Source organism: Chiroxiphia lanceolata, chromosome 5, assembly GCF_009829145.1.
Source record: "Chiroxiphia lanceolata isolate bChiLan1 chromosome 5, bChiLan1.pri, whole genome shotgun sequence".
NCBI classification, from domain to species: domain Eukaryota; kingdom Metazoa; phylum Chordata; class Aves; order Passeriformes; family Pipridae; genus Chiroxiphia; species Chiroxiphia lanceolata.
The window spans coordinates 50,035,160-50,055,673 of record NC_045641.1 but is presented as its reverse complement, the minus strand read 5'-3'; the positions used below and the strand labels follow the sequence as shown (position 1 = coordinate 50,055,673).

Below are 20,514 nucleotides of genomic sequence, written 5' to 3'. Positions count from 1 at the left end.
AAAAGGTATAAGATCTACATTTCCCAGTCACATCAGTACCTCTGCTCAATTTCACTGTTTAACAGTAATTAAAATTTAGTATTTGTCTCCTACTTTCTGGTACATCAATGTTCAACCCCTCTTCTTGCAATCTGCCAACATTCTAGGTAGTGCAAGTAAGAGGAATCACTAATTTTCAAAAAAATACAGGCCAGTAGCCTATTACCAGTTGGAGTGCATTTTCAGCATTAATTAATATTTCCCTAAAGTCATTTACTAACTGAGTGTGTTTATGTGCCCCTGAAGAGAGAAACTTCCAACAAATTTGCAAAGCAAAGGAGAGCAGTCCTTACCCTCCGGGTATTCACTATGGCTAATACTGGAAGTAATCAAGTACTTTGCCACCATGTTTAGAGGTGCAACGAGAACCCTGCAACGCTCTCAAACGACACTTGGATTTACCACAGGAATGGCATCCAAGGCTCATGTTTCATGCTGGGAAAGATCTCTATTAGCAAACACTCAAGATACAATTGACCAAAGCTCAAACTAAGATATCCCGATGAAAGGAGCTATGGGAACCTGTGAAAGAACTGGCACCAGTATACTCAGTGCTCAGTTCCCGAATACTCCAGTGACAATCTTAGGTGAAAACCAACACAGCAAGAGAACACATTGCATTTCCCACCCCATCTTCTTTGCTTTAAAAGACAGAAAGTTGGTACAAGACCACTCTGTTAGAGCAAAACAGTCCACAACTTCATCCCTTAGGATTTACATTACCTCGAATGAAACTTTACTGAAAACATTTGTCAGTCAGAATATATATATTTTGGAATATCACGTATGATCATCTACATTTACATTATCAACTCGTAAGTAAACGCACTCCAGGAAGGCTCTCCTATGTATTTCAATCTATTATGCAGTGTGTGGAATCATGACTCACCCTCAAGGACCAGACCACAGCTGCAAAATTCTTTGGGGACTCTGGCTAGTCCCTCTATAAAAGCCCAACGCATCACTAGATGCATTAAGAAAAGTATGGTAATGAACAAGAATATACATGCACACTGCCATTAATAAATAAGCAAACAAACAAACAAATAAAATTAATTAGCATTTTACAAAAGCATTTCATTTCTGAAACACTTTGTGGTTTTCTCTTCCTGAAAACAAAACGGATAAAGCCACCTGGAGAGACTTCTTCCTTTAAATTAATCTTAAGACAATGCTCACACTTTTTCAGGAAACGGAACCCTGACTCCTCAGATTGGACACTTCCTGAAGATTTGCCTGCATTATATTTTCTCATTTAGCCATGTTTTGTGCTTGCCACAGTCAACTGAACCCACTGAGAATTAAAGCCTAGCTTTGCACTTAAGTTTTCTTCAAGTAGATCACCAGAGTCACAAGAATACAGGCATACAAATGAGGTGCAGGCAGTGTCTGGCATCATGCTCTATTCCCATATGCCTCTCAAGGTTATTTTTTTTTCTTCACATATATGTTATCTATAGAAGGCTCTAACTCTACCACTAGGATCTCTCATCTGGGTTTCTACTATCTGTGCATGCAGGCTACAGAACACACAGGCACAAAACTACACCACTACACTGCATATCTCCGCAGCCCCCCTCTTCTAACTCAAAGGCATCTTTGTGTTGCAGCCTCAGTTCACGCAGCTTGATGTACATAATAATATTATGAGAATCAAAAGGGAACTGTCAAATTGTTAATACTTCAAATTCTGTCTCTCCCCTTCCAGGAAGTCAACTTTACTGCTGTTTTAATCTTGTATTTTAAGTGTCATATTGTAAGAGAGACAGATCTGCTGTTCTGCTGAACTTCCACTTTTTTAGCATTTTAAAGACTATATACATCACGTGAATAATACTTCTATGAATGCCACACTGTGCCAATCTGTCCAGTTTGGGCTTATTATGGGTAAACCCCTCCTTTTTCTGAATCACTCCTTTTGATGTTTCATCAGTTTGAAGCTCCACCCTATTGAGATAGGACTAAAATTGGGATACCTAAGATACCTAATGCAAGCTTCTTTCTTCCTTTTTGTATGACTTGCTGTTAAGGTGAAAAATGAGGGGAGAAAAAAAGGCAGAAAAGAACACATGCATAGAAATAGAAGAAAGTTATCAAGCTAAAGGTAAAAGAACATCTACTGTAACTGGCAGATGTTAGAAAGCAGCTTCTCTAGATAAACAGTTTGGAGCTCTGCAATCAGCAACATTCACGTGCTGTGGAGGCTGCGTGCACGCCCTGGCTATCATGTGCTTTGCACCCTCTTTTCATGAAAGCAACATTGCCATCCTCTCACAGGCTCAGTCTCCCACATAATCTAAGACTCAATTTTAAATATGACTTTAATAAAGCTTATTTTGTATAGTCTGAACAAGATCTCATGAACCCTCTTCTGTATTACATCATACAAAAATTTTAATCACTGATGATATTCATTCTTCTATAACACTACTAAAAGGCTTGAAAACATGTTAGTTTGGAAATGTAGCAGCTAATGATGCTAGAAAACATTCTTAAGACTTTCTCACTATTAAAAAAGGATAAATTTAATTATATAATAAACAGAAACAGCACAAGATGCTGTAAAATACCTTTAGAAACAGAGACACGGTAAAGGTCAACCTAAGGCACAAATTCTTATCCTCCCGTATCTCATGAGTCATGTAACATTTATTTAGTCCAGAAGTTATATATGCTAACTCAAAACAGAGAGAATATATTTTTCTCCTTCAATTTTATTTTTTTTTTCCCCGATCCTGGAATTTATCCTGACAAACAAATACAAAGTTTTCATCAGGACAACACTTGTTTGGAACATCTCACAAGGAGCTTAACTTGAGTAACATAATCAGCACAGTTGCTGCCAAAAAGAAAAGAGAAAACACATTTCATTAATAACAGGAGTAAAAAAAGATAGGAGATGCGTCAATCCATGACATCATCGATAACTTAAGACATATAGCACATTTCCTGTCATTAAGGTACTATAAATACAGGACTATTACAATTATTATTGCAATAATCTTTCTTAACAGTAACAGTCCTGTAAAGTGCTTAGACCTAAGTGCTATGTTCGCAGCAAAACCATGAAGATAATCTCACGGGCAAGTCTTGTTAATAAAATACATTCAGACAGATGAGGCCTTCCAAATCTACCCAGATGCACAGGGAAAAAAAAAACTTATTTTATTAACTTTTTACTGGAAGCCTTTAAAGAAAACATTTTCAGCTGGTACATACTGCTCCACACGCAGGAACGATACATCAGCTGCCGACTAGAGACTGCAACACAATCATATAAAAACCTCATAATGGTGGTACACATCTATAATCCCAACCCCAACAGAAGGGACAAAGTCCTACCTCCAAAAAAGCACTCTATTAACAGCCACAAATTACACACTTTTACAGTACTTTCCAACATGCACAACATCCCAAGCCTTCCTCATTTATTCAAAGGGAAGGTAAGATTCTGGCACAGCTTTCACTACTCCCGTGTCACACCTACACTCTCTCTACACATGCATCCAGCTCTCTCAGTAAAGCTGCATGATTCTGAAGTATTTATAGCCTGTAGCTGTAGAGTCATCTAAGCATATCCATCTAGAGATTACAGACTACATTCACGAGGCTAAGCAGTTTCACTCTGCTCCAACACATTTGTTTCTTCCCCAATAGTCCAGTAATCAAAATTTGCCTTCAACTTGGCAGGAACAAAGGAAGCATATTACAAGCCTGTGTGGCTGATAAAGAAATAGCCTCGCTTACAGAATCACTGCACATAAGTCTCAAATAGAGAGAAGCAATAGGTCCTCTTTTCCATATCTCAGATTTATTTGTGAAACTTCTGAAGTTATTTCAGGTAGTCTTTCAACTCACCGTCTCCACGTTAACCTAATTTTAAGCACATCTACAATGCAGATTTTGTTTCTTAATCATTTGAAAAAGCCTTACAGAACTTTCTTAACATAAGAGTTCCTCAAAATATGGAGCTACTGCATTGTGACCCCTCTGTGAGCAAGATTATCAAATATTAGTCAACAGCATGTAAACATCTTTCAATAGTTCCTCCATGAATATCAGAATGCCCCAACCACTGCTGATTAACAGAATTCATCAGTACTCCCACTCCAAGATTACTATGTGAAATGATCTTCTGCAATATACTGTGATCCACTTTTTTTAAAGATACATAAATCATAGTCCTGATTATCAAAGACTGGACAAACACAGGACAGCTGCCCACATCATCTTATTTAACACAGTAGTGCATCACTACAGAGAGCTCATGAGAAGTGAGCTAAAAACCAAAACAGTGTGGGGATACACCTAATTCTTAACGATATAAGGAACAAATGAAGCCACCACCAGCTCATTCTCTAGGACATAAGTGAGGTCTTTCCGCTTCGTTAAATTTTCTTTAGATTTGGGTTGACTACTGCGATCCATCTGTGCAGAGAAGTCTCAGGCAGCAGTCAAATGCAATATATCTCCAGTGATCTGTCAAAAGCCTCTCACTTCCCCTCATGCCTATCGGGGAAGATAATGCAGTTACAAGCAGGTGACAAACGGTAAGACAGTATTTTCCATAGTCAAAAATGTACATGAACAAGTTGGGAGGTTATAGAGTGTCCAAGGTTCTGATTAAAATAGACTTACTTGCTAAATCCTGGGCAAATACCAGATGTACATAAATCTGCAACCGTTTCTAGTCACAACTCACACAAAATGCAAAAATTACCATTTTTGTCCTTCCCCACTGTATCTTGTTAAACTTGCAGAAAACATACACATAACCAAAAAAACCCCACCAAGCCAGAACCTGAATATGAACAATTCAGGGGCGTATTTTGTGAGTAAACAATGCCCACGTTCTGAATTAAGCCAGAAATACAGGAATAAAGGATTTCTATGTACTGAGAACCATTTCCATCGTCAAGGCTAAGCTGCTAACCCTCATTGCTGCAGATACACAGTTATTACTTCCACACCTGAGCAATGGCTTGGAATAGACTGACCTTGTTTCAATTTTGGAGGAACATTACTCTGCCTGCTGCCTTTAGGAGAAGGCAAATCATCCACAAATGGCATAAGGAGATGAATTTAAGGATCAAACCTATGACTGCATTTAACAAAGCAAGAGATGTAACTTATTTCTTCTACATTTGATGCCTTTTTAAAAGGGAAACTACTTAAAATGGGTTTTCAACATTAGGTGTGAAATAGAAGTAAACTAAGACAGTAAGCACTTCAAAAGGACACCAGTTTGTCCAAGCAGTATCACTCACTGCTCACCTCTTTCAAAAAGTCGTGTTTCTGACATTGTCTTATTCACCACTGCACTTCCAGAGAAAACTGCAGTCAGATCTGCCTCTCACCAAGCCACCATGATTTATTCTATCAAAAAAACCTTACTACAGCACTCAAAGTTGAAACAGTATGCAACAAATTGTCACTGAGAGTGCCAGACCCTATTGAAATAGCTAACCTGAAGTAGACAAAGTATCTTGAAAAGTATATAAAAAATAAATCAAACCCAGAATGCTGTGTTACTGGAGACTGAATTTTATAATTCTAAAAAATCACAGCATGCCTTAAAAACACCCATATGTAGTTGTTACACATGCTTAAGTGTCTAATAACAACACGTATTAGCAATGTGTCTTCCAAATCAGTGCTAATACTGGTCTTGACCAAAAAAAAAAAACCCAGAGCTTAATTTTGTCCTTCCTAGTGAAACCCTTCACCAAAGAATTCCTCACACGAGTTACAGCTTGGCCAAGTGGATTGTAACTAGTTTCCATCATCTCAGAGACACTGTGCTTTCTTTACCAAACTATCTGCACAGCTTTTAAGAAAGTCAGTATGTATGAGCTTAAATGCAAACAATTAAAGTTCTCGCAGAAGGGGTGAGGAACAGATGAGCGTGGCAGAAGGAGCACAGTGAGCTTTGTCAGTTGAGAGAGGAGAATGCTCTGGGGATTACTGTGCTACATAAGATCCTACATTCACTTCTTTTTTTCATATATTTCCCTAAGTGACCACAGAAAATTTTAGTAAGCCCGAGTCAGTGCATCTTCCTATCTCACAGGGGAGATGTAAGCAGACATATTCAGAGCACTCAACTGCTATAATAAAAGGCATCACATAAACAAACAACAACAGAAAACAATCAAATGTTGCATGTGGCTATTACTTGGCTGCTGATTTCTTCCCCCACCCCTAAAATATTTTAAAAAACCCACTTGGATAGCACCAAATTAAAAACACACAATCAGATTTTTTTGTATTTGCAAGTCTCCCTTACTCACTAAGTGAATAAAACTAAAATACCATCTCCAGTTTAGCTCTGCATTTTGAATGAAATGTACTGCTAAAGTCATATTCCTAACCATGAAGAAAGAAGTTTGACAAGATAAACTTCTGTTGTAAGCCAGTATTAAAGTTGTAGTGCTATGAAAACATGTATTTCTAGAAATATAACTAATGAACAAAGTTCAGCGGAATTTTGGCTAATTGTATATATCTGATTTTATTATTATGCCATTGGTTCTCAGTCTCAATCAACAGCACAGATGCACTTAAATAGCTTTCAAAAATTCAACAACCACTTGCTGAAAGTTATCCATCTACATTTTTAACAGACACTGCTATTTTACTAAGAACTTATGCAAATCAGTCAGATTCTATTTTATGTCAAAGATTAAAACAACAGTTCTGGTTTCACATACTGAGTGAGTCCTCTACAGTCCAGCTTAAGAGGTCCAGCCTCCTCTATAGTGTTAACACAGCCATTCAGGCTGCCAAGTCAGATCAGTGAACTGATGTGGTCGAGAAAATTCTGCTAGGGAGAACAGCCACTTCTGACCTGACAGATCCATTCACTGTATCATTACACAAACATCTGTACCAGCAAAACGGACACAGCAGGAACTGCTTAAGTGGCATGGCTACTGAAGGGCACTTGAAATCAGAAGTTCATATTTAAAAGGCTCTTCATCTTTACACAGTAGTCAAACAACCCTTCCCAACATCAAAATGAAATAATACTGAAACTTCAGCTCCTCAATTTTTTTCTCCAAGCTGCAAATCAGCTGATTGCACATCCTAACCCACTTCATTAATCCCCTAAAAAGTTTCACAACTCATTATGTGCCTCTTATTGGAAATTCACCTGTGTCCATACCTCTAATGTCTCCAAACAGTTAAACATCATGTCTGCTTTGGCAATACAGCAAAATCTGAGCAACCACTTCAAGGACAACTTCTGGTCTGCTCTTCACCTCCTCAGACATGCGAGACAGGAGGCTCAGCAAAGACATCACAACTCTCACTAAACCTTCACCTTTTAGTTACAAAACTGAAGACAGTGAAAAGGAGAAGTCAATTATTATTTGCAAGAGGAAAGCAGAAAAGTGAGCAGGTTTCCAGATTCTATCTGCCCAAGCTCCCACTTTCAGTGCAGAAATTTAGCCAGTATCAAAAATACTCAGAACTATACAGCACCTCCCCCCCAAAAAAACCCCCACAACTCCACCTAAAAAAACCCTAACACATTACTTTTAATCAACTTTTATAATTTATTCATAAAGTTGCTATGTAGCAACCCCTGCCTTTAAAGTCCTAAATGCATTATCTCTTCAAACTATGACAAGTTGCTAAGATGAATACTTGTAGGGGTCATATTAAACATTACCTGTAATACACATCCTTCTTTTCTATTCAATGGAGCCTATACAATTAAATTTTTTTATTCTTTTTTGCAATGCCTGGTGTAATGAACCTGTAACTAAGACTCCCAGGAACTCCTCAAGGCAGATGAAGTACGTTGACACAAAATCTCTATCAGTTACATGCAAGTATTATTACAATACAGGCTATGCACTGTATATAAGATATAAATCCATTGATTAGGATGGAACTATTGCCAAGGATAATACCACCTACTTACATTATAGGAAATAACATTAAAAACAGGTAGAAATATAATCTTGATGTACTAAAACTAACAAATTAAAGAATTACTGTCCTTTTGCAGAAAAGCTGTACTCAAAAATTTATGTCCTCCAAAGCTCTTACAGACAGTTTTTGTTCCTTTAAGATAACACAAGGAATTTAGTTTTAGCACTTTCAATTTTCACTAGCCAAGGTTATCATTTTTCCTATGAATTTAGCACTTCATCTCCCTAAATTACACAGATTTAAGAGCAATTTGGGTGTGGAAGGTCTGCAAATACTACTGCTATGGCACACTTAAGAACAAAATAGTCAAGGCCATATCATGTTTACTGATAAAAAGTTTGAGAAAAGTAAGGCTTCTCTCTAACATAGGAACTGGTTGAACTGCCCTCAAAAAAAAAAAAATTCCAAGCATTTGTAAGATTTTCACACTAGAGGAACAACAACTTTTCCTTCACTAACACTTCTGCTTGTCTCCTACAACCTATGTCCTCTAAATGTCACTTTGCTCATTTCTCCACACTTTAGATTCCACAGCATCTGCCTCATGATGAAGCCAAAAGTTGAAGCAGACCCATTCCTCCAGTAAGTGTTGTCTCCTGAGACTAACAGGGAGAGACTAAGACTACAGCCACAGTTACATGGATTCAGGAGAAACAATTCTGATTAATACAAAATAACTTCATACATTTAAGAAAGTCAACACAGAGATTACTTCAGAGGCAGGACTATTTGAAGGAGTTCCTCCCCCTTCCTATCTATCTGCCCATCCCCACCCCTGCAGGTTTTCTTTGAATTTTTCAGATTGGACCAGTTTCTTGAACCATCTCATTATGCATTTCCTCTGTAGTTACACTGGCATAACCAACAGACAGATGACAGAGAGGAGGCAGCATACTGCAGTGTTGGAGCAAACAGTTAAGAACTCCTGAGGTTTATACTTAGCCTTGGCCTAAAGCACTTTTATTGGTTCCCTCTCACCAGCTCCCCCACTGAGTCAATGAAAACCTTCCAGAAGCAATCTTTCCACATCAACTTGATGCATATAAAGTGATTAAACTTCTAACACATCTCAGTTAAACGTCTGAAATTCTATGGTATAAACTCAAGCCACTGTAACCAACAAACAAGATACTGTACCTTGTCACTTTGAATCGCAGACACTTAACTCCAGGCTTCTAAGCCCTGCTGCCACAGCCAAAGGCAGAGGGAATGACAAAGGCAGTCAGACCACACCACAGGCACAAAATTAACTTAAATGTGCGTAAGCAGTTCAGAGAAATTAACAACCTACAACTAGAGATCTTCTCATAACCAGGGTTTAAAGCTTTCTCCTTCCCCAAAGGATTTCTCTGTCACCACAGTGATAGTGTCAGGCAGCGTTTGAGGCTGGAGAGCTGACGGACAAAGCTTCCACAGCATGTATTCCATCTCGTATCCTAGAGCACATATCCTGAAGGAAGTCAGCAGTTGAAAGCAACGAGGAGGGATGAATCCAGCACCAGAGAAGAAAGAACACCTCTGTAAATACAGATTAGTGGAGGATAACAAAGACACTGCACTCTGAGTATAATTTTTGGAAATGCTAGAGTTACTATTTCAAAATAAGACAGAGGGAGCTTAGATGGTCCACTACTCTGAGAGTCAAGCCCCATCGTTCTCTTAAGAGTTCCTGCAGCCATTCATCCTGTATCCAGGGAGGAGAGAAAAAACAAAACCAGAAGACTCTACTTTTTCCTTCTCCACTCTGCCTCCCCTCATGAGGGGGCTAAATAAAGAGGGACAATTAACATCAACCATACAGGATGGATTACACAGAATCATTTCATAATGCTAATGTACTCCTAGAGTTCTATCACAGGAGAAAAAAGGCAAGATGCTCTTTTCTCCCTTCCTCTAAAACATACCAACTTTCTAAGAAAAACTGAAATTTGCTACCTTGTTTCAGCTAGAAAGATGCAATAAAGTGACTTCCACCTTGAGAATTTTTCCTGATTTAATTCTTTAAGTCTCGTTAATCAACTGAGCTAAAGGATCTTACTCCTTCGCTTATTTCAGAAGGGTAACGAACACACAGAGCCAATCATGACAAACTTCATGAGTAAACACAGACCAACAAAGTCTTTATAAACACTATAGTTCTATGGACAAACAAGTAAGTTTATTTCCCAAATCCTCCTCCCATCCACTTTTAGGAGATCCTAAAAGGAAGCTGTTTCTCACTGAGCTAAGAGATTTGCTTTCTCTGGTGAGCTTGACCCAGGTTCACTCAGGTTTTCTTTTTCCACCAACTCTGACAGGGTTTTGACTAGGCTATAGAGTATACATATAATTAACCTCTTCTCCTCCCCTTGCTATTTTCAGCAGCTGTATTATATATATACCCCCCTTTGGTTTTCCACAAATTCCATCTTTCAGACATGTAACAAGCTGTATTTCTGCAAGCCAAAAAGACAAGGAAACAAACAAAACGAACACATGACAAGTTAAATTTCTGTATCATAATCGCAGGATACTACCATCATTCAAAAAAAAAGCATGTACTCAACTGAGCAATTCTCAAGAAAGAACACAGTTTTGTCTCTGAAAACTGGAATACGAGAAGGTATCTAAAGATATCTAGATAAGGTGCAAGATATCAAATGTAGAAAAGTACCCAAAGCAAAATGAAAAAAGACCAGCAGGCAAGAGTCACCACCCTGCTCCCCCAACCCTCAGTAAACTTGATGTTGACTGAAGTCAGAAGTGTAGAGATGCAGGACACCACACTGCAGTGGACACCCCCAGCTCATCCCCAAAACCAATGCCCTACCACAGCTGGCAATCAAATGATTCTGCAGCAGAGTTCTCTTTATGCACTCTCACAGTAAATGGGATGAGATGTTTCTCCATTAAAATGCAGTGATTTGGATGGAAGGGGGTAAGGATAGCGCAGATCAGTTTTTTCATGCAAAATAAACAGCGTCACTTTGGAGAATTCTAAATTATGCTCCTGCTACTTCCGCTCTCCAACAGTACAGAAGAGAACCTGCCACTCACTCAGCAACGCCCTGCAATACAATCTGCTGCCTCCTTCTGTAACAATTTTCCTCATTTCGTTTACTGCCTGCTAAGTATCTATTACATTTATCTGTATCTATTATACTTAGCAAGACCTATCTAAAAGACCATTTTTATGTAGCAATATGCACAAGGTATGGTCAGGACCAAGAACCTCAGAAAATCAGATGTACACAACATTTCACGCAAATATGTTGGAGAAGGGAAACCTCCCCACCCTCACACACATGAAATGAAATAGGGAAAACCTGCAGCAGCAAACCAAAATTTACACCATATGACAACACCATTTACTATATTCTTTTTCCTTCGAATGCAAAATGAGAAACAAGAGGGAAAGACACAGTTACATAGTCACAGAATCATTTAGGTTGGAAAAGACATTTAAGATTATCAAATCCAACCCCTACCTAGCCACTGCCAAGGCCACCACGAAAGCACGTCCCTAAGCACGTCCCTAAGCATGATATCTACATGTCTATACCTCCAGGAATGGTGACTGCCATTTCACTGGGCAACCTGTCCAAATGTTTGACAACATCTTTAGTGAAGAAATATTTCTTAATATCCACTCTAAACCTCCCCGTAGCAATTTGAGTCCGTTTCCTCTTGTCTTATTGCTTGTTACTTGGGAGAAGAAACAGAACTCCACGTGGAAGAAGAAACAGAATCCCACCTTGCTACAGCCTCCTTTCAGGTAGCTGTAGAGAGCAAAATGGTGTCTCCTGAGCCTCCTTTTCTCCTGGCTAAACACTCCCAAGTCCCTGAGTTGCTCCTCATAAGACTTGTGCTCAAGACCCTTCACCAGCTCCACTGCCCTTCTCTGGACACGTTCCAACACCTCCATGTCCTTCTTCTAGTGAGGGGCCCAAAACTGAATGCAAGGTGTGGCCTCACCAGTGTACAGGGCTGGCTACACTGTATTTGACACAGGCCATGATGCCATTGGCCTTCTAGGCACACTGCCGGCTCATGTTGAGCTGCTGTCAACCAGTGCCCCCCGGATCCTTTTCCACTGGAATGCTTTCCAGCCACTGTGCTCCAAGCCTGTAGTGCTGTGTGCAGCTGTTGTGACCCAAGAGCAGGATCTGGCACTTGGCCTTGTAGAACCTCATATCACTGGCCTTGGTCCTTCAATCCAGGCTGTACAAAACCCTCTGCAGAGCTTCTTACCCTCCAGCAGATCAACACTCCCACCCAGCTTAGTGTTGTCTGAAAACTGACTGAGGGTACATTCCATCGATCCCCTTACCCAGATCATCGATAAAGACATTAAACAGGGCTGGCAACAGCACTGAGCCCTGGAGAACACCACTTGTGACCGACCACCACCCCGATGTAACTCCATTCCCCACCACTCTCCAGACTGACCATCCAGCAAGTTTTTTTAACCCACAAACAGCGCACCCATTTAAGCCACGAGCAGCCAGTTTCTCCAGGGGTGAAAGAGTATCAAAAGCTTTGCTAAGGTCCAGGAAGAAAATATCCACAGCCTTTCCCTCATTCACTAAGCAGGTCACCCTGTCATAGGAGATCAGGTTGGTCAAGCAGGACCTTTCCTAAACCCGTGCTGACTGGGCCTGACTGCCTGGTTGTCCCATACGTGCCATGTGATGACACTCACGATCTGTTCCAAACCTTCCCCAGCATGGAAGTCAGGCTGACAAGCCTGTAGTTCCCCGGATCCTCCTTCCGGCCCTTCTTGCAAACGGGCATCACATCTGCCAACTTCCAGTCAAATGGGACTTCCCTGGGTAGCTGGCACTGCTGGTAAATGATGGGAAGAGGCTTGGTGAGCTCTTCTGCCAGCTCAATCAGTACCCTTGGGTGGATCCCATCTGGCCCTACAGACTTGAGTGTTTTTAAGTGGTGTAGCAGGTTGCTAACCATTCCCCCTTGGATTATGGGGGCTTCATTCTTCTCTCCACCCCTGTCTTCCAGCTCAGGGGGATGGATATCCGGAGAGCAACTGGTCTTACTGTTAAAGATTGAGCCAAAAAGGCATTAAGCATCTCCATCTTTCCTCATCCTTTGTCACTATATTTCTCCCCCACATTCAATAAAAGATGGAGATTCCCCTTGGCTCTCCTTTTGTTGCTACTGTATTTATAGAAACATTTTTTAATTGTCTTTCATGGCAGATTAAATAGCCAGGTTAAGTTGCAGTTGGGTTTTGATCCTTCTAATTTTCTCTCTGTGTAATCTCACAACATCCTTGCAGTCCTCCTGAGTTGCCTGCCCCTTCTTCCTAAGGTCATAACTCCATGAGTTTTTTCTCCACAAGTTCCAGCCAAAGCTCTGTTTAGCCAGACCAGTCTTCTGCCCTGCTGGCTCGTCTTTCAGCACATGGGGACAGTTCGCTCCTGCATCTTTAAGATTTCCTTCTTGAAGAATGTCCAGCCTTCCTTGGACTCTTTTGCCCTTCAGGAGTGCCTCCCAAGGGACTCTGTCAACCAGGCTCCTAAACGAGCCAGAGTCTCTGCTCTCTCTGGAAGTCCAAGGTAGCATTTCTGCTGACCCCCTCCCTTACTTCTCCAAGAACTGAAAACTATCATTTTGTGATTGCTGCGCCCAGGATGGCCTCCAACCATCACACCACCCACCAGTGCTTCTCTGTTCACAGACAACAGGTCCAGCAGCTGCCTTCCCTAGTTGTCTCATTCACCAGCTGTGTCAGATGTTATTTGCCCCACACTCCAGGAACCTCCTAGACTGTTTCTGCCCTGTTGTTTTGTATTTCCAGCAGACAGCATAATGCTGATCACACAGCATTCACTACATTTATCATATAACCATTTATGTTAATTTTAAAAAGTCACATATAGCACTCCCACTATTCCAGAACGTCTGCTCGTAGAAAACACTGCTGGACTAATCAAATCTCATGGAAATTCAAGTGTATCCAGGCATCTGACCACAGGTAACAGCAAAGTGAAGATACCGTATTGGAGGCTGATTAACAACATTTCATGATGGTGTATGATGGTTTATTCCTGTTCTGGCAAGTGTGACAGCGCATATTTTTCTTTCAGTTAATAAGTTTTAGGTATGTTTTTAACAGTCATTAATGATGCTGTATATGGACACAAGCCATTCAGCCAGTTCTGCTAATACCAAGTCTTCAGATCAGTTAAAAGCTATCAACAACAGAGTTTGCAGCACATAATACAGGAAGAGTGATATGAACAATACTTCCAATAAACTGTTCTATGGCTTCTAGCATAGTGGCTCCCCATACAATTTCTAGCTACGTACTGAGCTCTTATCAGAGCTCATCAGAGGGTTCTGTTTATGATTTGCAATTTACTAGCAATTAGATGACTGAGTTCATATCAGTAAAATACTACAAAATAAATCATCATATTCCAGCACTGAATACACAATGATTCCGTACACAGTTATTGGTATGAACACAGACATCCTGCATGCTTGCAGTGAAGAGGTGGGGGGGGGAAAGTAATTTTCCTAGCTTTTTTGTATTTGTTGCATCACAATGCAGGCAAGAAATAATAGGCTTCTTAAATGGAGAGCAGATCAAATCTCAAAGGGACTCAAGCCAGGGTTCTCCCACAAAGAACCTGGTAACATTTTTTCCTCTCTTCTAATATCATCACAGGTTACAAACACAAAGAACATTCGAAAAACCACACGCGTATTCAGTCTCCAGGCTGAGCTGATAAGGAGATGGTTGTACTTTTGTCTACCAATTCTTAACTCTGTTCTCGAGGAATCACTGGGTAAGAGGCAGGAAAAAACAGAAATCTTACTGCAACATGACTGCTCTTTTGTATCCAGGTGAAAACTGAAAGTTTGACTGCTTGTGCTGTGGCTCACAAACGCAGCACAAACAAGTTCAATAGGTAGAATTCAGTTCTCGCATTTTTTGTCTTCAAAGGCAAATAGCAGCATATCACAAGACTCTAGAACACCTAGAGCTGATCTTATCCTCCAGCAAGGCTAAACAGAATCCACTTTTGACTACATGTCAGCCTTAACTTTCAAGTCTTTGGATCTAGCTTTTTATTTTTCTCCTCTCCTTTTTTTAAAGAGAAAGGAAACGCATGCACATGCATAATGAAGAACATAATTTGCTTTTCCAAGTGTCCCCAAACAAATCAATACCTATCTTAGTGGTAATCAGCAGTGGAAAGGCTCAGCTGAACTAACCAAGGAGTGGTGCAGGTAGACACTAGTGTGACACTGATGCACCAGCAGTGCTGTACACAGCTAAGACATCTCCCATTTTTCCAGTTCAGTCAAGACTAAAGTCTACTCAAAAACTGTAAGGAAGGAGACACGAGTCATGGGAATAACTGAACCAACTTTTGTTTCTTTTTTTTTTTTTATTAAGAAGTTTGATAGAAACAGAATTGCACATCAGGATCCCACTACAGGAACAGCCTCTTCTGCATGATTTTAGCTAAGTATAAACCTCTGCTTACACTATGTTTGTGTTCTCTATCAGTAACACTAAACAGTTTCCACAATAAAGAAAATTCTGCATAGCGTATCAACACTATTAAAAGGGGTTTTAAATACTTAAGACAGCCTTTATTTTTTATTTTAAAAGTCCAAAAGCTAAACCGGAAAACAAAATGTTATTTTGAGAGCAATCTCACCAAGAGTCAATAAAAACCACCTTTTGCTATTGGAGTGCATTTTAATTTCTTGAATGGGAAGAGTTGGTTGGTCTCAGTCCTGTCTTCATCAACAAATCAGCACATTAGTTGGCTCTTCAGAAATTGCTGTACATAATCTTTCCTGTCTTGGAGGCCAACCACAAGATTAAGTAATGCAAATTCTCACACGGCCAGTTACGGTACACACTGAAGCCTGAGACGCCAGCACTGCCAAAAATGTTACTAAATCTTTTGAAGTTAAAAAATCTCAGGTTCCCAAAACATTAGCCTAATACCCTTCATAAGTATAAAACATAACTGAACAGAGTATTAAAAATTAAACATACCTTTTAATTAAAAAGCTATCCCACCCAAACAGAGATCTGGCATACCCTGTGTCAAAAGGCAAGATATGCACAGCCAGCTATAAACTCTTCAATATACCCTTATCTAAAATTACAGGGAATCCAAGCAAGCAGCATAAAACTGTTCCAGCTTATTACATATTATGCCCTCGCTCCAGATAGAAACCTGCCAAGCTGGTAGAATAGCAACAGGAGCTGTGCAATACAGCTCTTACGGAGGGACCCTTCCCAGAGCGGCACTGCTGCCATTTTGCTGTGCTTCATGGGTGGTTTAGTTAAACATGACCTAAAAAGGAAGGGAGAGACGGACTATGCAGTGATTTTCTTTTTAGCATTGTACCAAGAGCCCAAAAGGTCATCTTTGCACACATTTCCACAGGAAGTGGGAAAGGGGAAAAATCTCAAACCCTACACAGTTCACTTTGTCCTACAGGTTTTATACATGTACGAATTATAGGCAAAAACCATACTAAAAAGTAAAAAGTATGTTTTTACTTACACCTTTTTAAGTCTTTAAATTTAATCTGAGTATCCTTTAAAATATAGTAAACAGGTTAATACCTCCCCATTTCTTCCACTAAAGATTAAGGAAGCCTCTTCTGACAATAAAAGGTCTCCTTTACAATACACAAATAAGTTTTCTGTTTCATTTGGAAAACCTTTAGTTCTTATTTATGCATTGCAGAAACAGATTTTCTCCTTTAATAAAAATTCATTTCGAGCCTTTTTAATGAAGCATTAGTAACAAAGAAAAGGAATAACAACAAAAACAAAATTCCTGACCTCCTGTTAAAGTTACTAATAACAAATCTGCTCCTATTTCTTTTCACATAGGGAACCACGATTAACCTGCTCCAGGCTGCAAAGGTATATTAAACTATACGTTTCAGCAAAAATGCATGTTTCATCAATCCCAAAGCCTTTGAAACCTGATTTAAAGGTCAAAGCTCAAAATTGTGTCAAACACATAAAATTCTACTAGAAAGGATGCTAAGAGACTTAAAGCTAAGTACTCTGAAGAATACCAAACCTGCAAGAAGATCCAAAGACCTCCCACCAGATGTTTAAGTCTAATATTACGAAGTCCAAAAGCTATCCCAAAACTATAAGCATTAAAAGAGTAGAGTAGCAAGTCATATATTTTATATAAAAGGTGTTGTCATACTCCCACTCAGAAGGCATAGTAGCTTGCCTACGAATTTAACCAGAACATTCAAAAATATGCATTTCACGTACCAACAATTTACAGAAACGAGGCAATACTATTCTCCTCGTAATATTAACAAAGTTTAAGAGACAGATGACTAAACTAATAAATATCTCTTTCCTTTTTTTTTAATAGTAATTCTTTCTGCAGCATGTTAATGCAGCTACCTTTTTATATGCCAACTGCATCTAATGCAGAGACAACTGACGAAATAATACAGCTTCAAACAACTCAATTTAAAGTGAAATATGAATAATATTAAATAATATTAAATAAATATGAAACCCTATTTAAAGATGTAGATTTAAGGGGAAAAAAAACAAAACCAAAACACTTCAGCCAAACGGAACTTCATAAACAACAATACTAAAAACTATTTATCACATACACTTAACCAAATGGAATTGGTTATGCTATGTGATACTCATCTATAAGCCTCAAAAACCAAAGTTATCTTACCAAAAAGCAGACTAAAAAACAGATGAAAGAAATCAGCTCTTCTTGAATTAAGTTCAGCCAATGTGCTACAAACCTAACCCAGAGGCTGCTGTATCTCCATCATCCAGTCACTTTATTGTTCTACAAAGTCCGGGTACAGAGGTGATCCAACTGCTCCATGCACACCTACTGGTCAGGAAGCATGTTAAAAATCAAACGCTCCAAAGAATTACCCATAGATGCATCAACAGATGGCAACAAGCGACACAGACGTGAATAGCTTTCAAAATGCTAACCCAAACACAGAAAGCTCTGAAACTCAATCCCCTCACAGGTGTATCTCTTATTTTTCTTTTGTTTTCAAAGGAGGACTTAACCCAAACTGGAATGGTAAAGGAAATAATGCTGCAATTTAGTCAATCTGCCTGCCCTTTTAATGTAGGGGGAACGTTATGGAAAAGACAGTATACACAAGAAATAAAGGATTCTGGTGGTGTCAAATCCACTCACATAGACAATCGCTTGTTGATTCACACGCAAACGTGCTCTTATTTGCAACTTAATAACAGAGTCCCAGAGCCATTACACAGCTCTGATACACAGGTTAAAACACTTGGGTTACATAACTTTCTCTTAAGTCTTCCCTCAAGGTAAGGAAAAATAACTTCCAACTGCAGTCCTAAACACAACTTGTAGCAAAGTAAGCAGCATTAACAAAAGACAATCTGATCCTCTGGGTAGCCCAAACACAGTTATATCCTGATTATCTCTTCAGATGAACAACGCTACACTGAGCCTCCACAAAGCAGAAAAGCGCTGCGAATCTTAAACGTTCCCAAAACAGCCCGTCCACCTACTGCAGCTGGAGCACATGGTGCATCCAACCCCTCCAACAGTTTTAATCATTTATCCCTTGAGCAGAAGCACCAATTCACACAAAACCTTCACAATTCTTGCAAAAGACCATTCTTCCGGGACAGGAAAACAGGTGGGCACCTCACCACACAGCACGAGGGCCTCTCTGAACACACGTAAACAAACAGTTTTTTCTTTAAAGAAAAAGGAGGGATGAAGAAGGACAAACTTCCCAAGAGCCCTTTCACAAGCCCTCCTCTTACCCTGCGCTCACCCAACTCACGGAAGAGCCCTCACATGCCCGGGGAGCCCCGGCCTCCCCCGCCAGGAGCCGCGCTCCCTCCCGAGGCCTCCCGCACACACCGACCCAGCCCGTGCGAGCGCGGCCGCCCCTTACCTGAGACCCCCCCCCCCCGCCGCCGTGCTCGGCGCCCCCGCCGCGGCGGGCGGGGCGGGGGCGGCTCAGCAGCGAGGGCAGCGGGCCCGGGTGTGGGTGCGGGGGCCGGGCGGGGGCGCGGGGGCGTCCGGCCCCATCGTGCTCCCTCACCCGCACCTCACACACACAGGAAATAACACGGGGTCACCTGACCCCCGCCAGCCAATGGCGGCGCCCGATGGCGGTGCCAGCGCGCGCGCCAGCGGGAACGGCGGCGCGAGGCGGCGGGTCCGGGCCGGGCGCGGGAGGGATGGGAGCGCGAGGGAGGGGAGGGGGAGCGACGCGTGCGCGCGCGCCCCCGCGTGCAGGGACGTGCCTGCGCGCGCGGCGGCGGCAGCGGCGGGCGCGAGAAAGCCACCGCCCCTCCCACCACCACGCGCCCGCTTAAAGGGGCCGCGCGCCACACTTTTCCCCCCTCCCTCCCCCTTCCCGCGCGCCGGGAGCACGTGGGCGAGGCGCGCCTGGCGCGCGTGCCGCCCGCCCCCGCCCCTGCGGCGGCACCGGGACACGCCCGGCCCGACCCCGGCCGCGCTCCGCCCGCGCGGGGAGGCACCCGCTGCCCTCTCCTCATCAGTACTGCCCTCCCACCCCCAAGCTGTTTCAAGAACCGGCTTTGGTCCGTTTGTTCGCTTCTCCCCGCCCGGCAGCGGTGGCCGGGCTGGGAGGGCTCCTGCTAGGGGGCTGGGAAGCCGCTCCACCGGCGCGGAGCCCTAGAGCACCCTCCGAGCCGGCGGTCAGGCCGCACACCCGGGCTCGGCGGCCCCCGAACCAGAGGTGCCTCAGCGGAGCCGCGGGGAGCTCTGTATACAACATGGAGGCGGCGGGGTCCGGGCTCTCCTGCCCCGCAGTGCCCCGCCAGCCCCGTACCGCCCGGGCCACCAGGAGCGGCACCGCCAGCCCTCCCTCCGAGCGCCCTCCCGGCCTTGCTTTTGGGAGCCCGGTGGGTCCAGTTGCACTTCCTTGCTGGGGAAACGATTAAACCTTTTTCAGATGATTCATTACTTTTTGAGTTTGAGAGTGAGGGGGCAAGGAGACTGGTGGAGGGGGCAGCTTAAGAGCAAAGATGCAGCACCTGTCAAATCATCACCTCCTTCACTTAAGCCTGCATGCCAGCAAAGGAAGCTCTATATGACACTACAGTTTCCTCCATCTGCCAGTGAGAGCATTTCACGTGAAAAATGCAGGAGGAGGCTGGCAGCCTGCGAAGCTCCAAGTGCTGGGCAGGGAAAGCTCAAGCATCATTTAAAACTCGCTTTGCGAGGAACTTTACTGAGCAGATACGACAGTTTCAATAAGTGCCCTGTTTCCCAAGCTTTGTTTCCCAGATCCTCAGCAAGCGGTATTCTGAGAGAAGGCCCCTGCTCATAGCTCATCCAAAAAGCAATGAACTGCTGAGGACTGTTGTAAGCACAGCCAGTTGACAACTTCACTGATGGCTCCTCCACAGGTGACTTGCTTTTTATGAAAAATAAATACGAACCACCACATCTTGTACCATGTATTATCTGTCAAAAATAATTTGGAGGCTGGCTGGAATTCCATCTAGATAGGGCTGCA

The 20,514-nt window shown here is 41.9% G+C and overlaps 1 protein-coding gene across 8 annotated transcripts in view; it reads right to left on the bottom strand.

Annotated features, from left to right (window-relative positions):
- Positions 1–20,514, bottom strand: part of TCF20 (transcription factor 20) — a 130,791-nt gene that overhangs the window by 46,991 nt on the left and 63,286 nt on the right. The window contains exon 1 of one of the 8 annotated variants that reach the window (XM_032689138.1): positions 18,919–18,941. The exons of 6 other annotated variants lie outside the window; for them this stretch is intronic. The gene's annotated coding sequence lies outside the window, so the exon portion shown is untranslated. Of the gene's footprint in view, positions 1–15,676; positions 15,803–18,918; positions 18,942–20,514 lie in introns of those variants that run through there. One more of the 8 variants, XM_032689135.1, reaches the window with a different exon arrangement.